This window comes from Bactrocera neohumeralis, chromosome 4 (genome assembly GCF_024586455.1).
Source record: "Bactrocera neohumeralis isolate Rockhampton chromosome 4, APGP_CSIRO_Bneo_wtdbg2-racon-allhic-juicebox.fasta_v2, whole genome shotgun sequence".
In the NCBI taxonomy this organism is placed as follows: domain Eukaryota; kingdom Metazoa; phylum Arthropoda; class Insecta; order Diptera; family Tephritidae; genus Bactrocera; species Bactrocera neohumeralis.
Window position 1 is genome coordinate 79,122,837 of NC_065921.1, and position 3,903 is coordinate 79,126,739.

The following is a 3,903-nucleotide window of genomic DNA, read 5'->3' on the forward strand; positions in this document are numbered from 1 at the left end:
CCATACAAACTGAGCGAAACAAATCAAGATAAGTATCATTTTATACCCTATTATGCTATAAAAAATGCACCTGTAAAGGGTATTATAGCTACGATGCCGCCGAAGTTAACATATTTTCTTGTTTACATACACACATACATAATATACATACAAACATATGCGCTTAAATATAGTGGCCAGCGCAAAGTTAACCCTTTTCTTTTTCAAATATTTCATTTGATTTGCTGATTTTTGGTTTCTTTTTGATTTTGTATTTAACACGGCTTGTTGTGGCAAACAAACACACATATGCACATACAAACATATATAGATATATACAAATGACACACGGCGCCATAAAAGGCGTACGCCATTATATTTATTCAATGCTGACACTGAAGTCTAACTTTTATAGTAAATAATACCTACACACGGTCTCTCATACATATACTTATGTATAAATAATGTATATATGTAAGTAGCTGTATGTGAATACAACATGAAGTGGTTAATAATAAATAGCTTGTCTGATTATTGCATACAATTTGAGTTGACCGGGCGGTCACACTGCGAGTGTCAGGACATTCATTAAATGCCTACATGCTTCGCTGAAGGTTTGTATATATGTTTATAAATAGACAGATAGACATTGAATGTAGATACATAAGTACATACATATAAAATCTTATTTCGCCAGCAATCAGTCAGCAGAAAATATTTTTTTAACTTGCTTGCCCGTGTTGTCTCTCCAAAGCTCATTGCACAATTCTTCTTTGCTCATTCGTAAACGCCTTTGCGAAATCCTTACTTTTGCACAGCCAATGTTCAATTAGTGTTTTACGAAACTTCCTTTCTTGTCTGAAAAAATTTAGACAGGTTCTCATACCTCTTTTTTTACCCAGAGAGTTGCACTTGTTTTCATGACGGTCCGTTTCCTCGACCATAGATAGCATTCTTTAGGATTTGAGAAGAGAAAATCTGAATAGACTCTCTACCACAGATCCAATTCTTTAGGATTGTATGATAGAAAATTATGCTAGACTCCCTTGGAGTTCTTACAAAAAACTCGGACAGGTCTTCTTCCCTTTTTTCATACCAATGTATTGGAATTTTTTAAGATGGTCCGTATTCTTAATTCAAATCTTCTATCACAGACGCCATTCTTTAGGATTGTTGAACAGAAAATCAGGCTAGACTACCTGAGAATTCTTACCAAAAAACCGGACCAGTTCCTATGCCTTTCTTCTTACCAATGGAGTTGTAATTTTTAATATGACGGTCCGTTGAATCGATTCAATTCTCCCACCATAGATCCAATTCTTTAGGGTTGTAAGATAGAAAATCAGTCAATAATTCCCAGCGAGTTTTTAGAATAAACTCAACCAAATTCTTGTTCCTTAATTCAAATCTTCTCTCACAGACCTTTATCTTTAGCATTGTACGACAGAAAATTAGGCTAGACGCCCTGGGAGTTCTTACCAAAAATTTGGGCAAGTCCTCATGCCTGTTTTCTTACCAGTGGAGTTGTAGTTTCATATATGACGGTCCGTTGTCTCGATTCAATGCTTCTACCATAGATTCAATTCTTTAGGGCAGTAGAACAGAAAACTAGGCAAGACTCCCAGCGAGTCTTTACAACAAACTCATTAAAATTCTCGATCCTTAATTCAAATCTTCTATCACAGATGCCATTCTTTAGAATTGTAGAACAGAAAATCTGGCTAGACTCCATGCGAGTTCTTATCAAAAGCTCGGACAAGTCTTTATGCCTTTTTCTTACCAATGGAGTTGTAGTTTCATATATGACGGTCTGTTGCCTCGATTCAATTCTTCTACTATGGATCCAATACTTTATGGTTGTAGGACAAAAAATCAGGCAGGACTCACTACGAGTTTTCACAACAAACTAAACCAAATTCTCATATCTTCTTTATATCGAAGGAGTTTCGTTTGTTACTATAACTGTTCCTTAGGTTAGGTTTGATTAGATTAGGTAAATAGGTAAATCGACTGAATACTTGTGAGGTAACGAGTCTGACTTGGACGCTTGTCATTAGTGATGACTATAACTTCTAGGTATGCTTGAAAAAGACCGTCGCATATCGACTAAACGCCTAGAGCCTGACAATATCAATTACAGCCAATTCGCCGGTTTCATAGAAAGTATGAAAACCAAGACGCTACAACTTTAGTCTGGCGATAACTGGACAGGAGAAAAAAGTGTCTAGATGCCTTCACTTTTCATTGAAAATCGCGTAGTTTTAGTGGGTTCTTTTTTGTCAATTTGCTGGTTACGGAGAGGTTGGGTTGGAGTTAGTCATAAATTAATGCGACTGTAGATCCGAACAACCGTGGAAATGACTTCTCAAGCTCGAAGTGCTTGATTAAAATAACCTGGTGTTAGTTTTACTATTCTCAAGATGTCCCCATGCAATTGGACCTATCTGGGTTTATGGTAATGTGGTTTTTATCGACGCTTTTTAACTGCGTGGAATATTTTGAGTTGAATACCTTTCTAGCTTCATGAAATAATGACAATTTTCCAGATAACCAATATATTCCCTCGACAAGGCAGTATTAACTCAATCCGACGAGACCAAAATGGATTGTGTATACCGTGGGATCGTGAAAAGTTATTGTTAAGCTAAGAACTCATCAAGGCTTAGGCATGTTTTGAAGAATTCTCATGAAAACTTCGTGTCGGGGGCTAACCTCGGGTTAAAATTTTTGTATGAGAACGACTGTTTTCATGGGCTCAATCAAAAGCCTAGACAAAGGCATGTGGTGTTTTCTTTCCATATGAGAGGCGCTTTAATGCTTGTCATTTTCTGCACACTGCTGTAATTTACTAACAGCTCATAGATAAAATCACAGTTGGCTACAACAAAATTGATTGGTCAACAAAATCTGAGGATGTAAGTGAAGCCCTGAAATGCAGTTATAATTTACTAAAAGCACAAATATGTCAATTATCGAAATTATTTTTATTTTGGCTTCATTTAATGTATTGCGTATGCCTCATTACGCGTTACGCGAACATATGGCAGCATTGCATGAGTGTCATTGCCTTCAATGGTTCCAGCTATGTGAGCAAGCTCAGTAAATTTGTACCTAGATATTTCGTGTAACTGTCATAGCAACTTCTGGGTCTCATGATGTTTAACAGTAATTTTCGTGGTTTGTAAATATATGTTTTTATGATATAATGTGTGAGTATGGCAAGGTAAGTTCAGTAAATATAGTCACTCGTACAACTGACAGGTAATTTAACTTGGAACAGCAACATTAGTGTTATTGTATACAGTACACGGTCAAAAAATTGTGAACCAAAGTTATGTTATGTTGGATTAAAGTAGTTAAAGTTTCGATTAGTGAATCGGTCATATTTAAACATTTTGTTTATATATTCCCCATCACTTCAGTTCAGTAAATGGGAAATGGAGGGCAACTTACAAAGTTGAGATCGTACTATATGGAGTTCTTAGCAAACCTAAGTTCCGACCCTTCGTTGCGCTAAGGTTTTTTAACAGGATAAAAACTTCCGAAAATTTTAACAAATCCATGAAGACTTCAGGAAGATGGTGATCAAATCGTGATATATCAAAAACACCCCTATAATCAAGTTCTTCCTCTTCTTTATTGGCGTAGACACCGCTTACGCGGTTATAGCCGAGTTTACAAGAGCGCGCCAGTCGTTCTTCCTTTTCACTGTTTGGCGATCCAATTGGAGATTCCAACTGTAGCCAGGTCCTTCTCTACCTGGGCTTTCCAACGGAGTGTAGGTTTTCCTCTGCCTTCGAATACTCGCAGAACTGGAGTGGTTGCATCCATTCAGACGACATGACCAAACCAGTGTCGCTGTTGTCTCTTAATTCGCTGAACTATATCAATGGATGGAGTCATGTCTAGAAGTTCATGCAAATG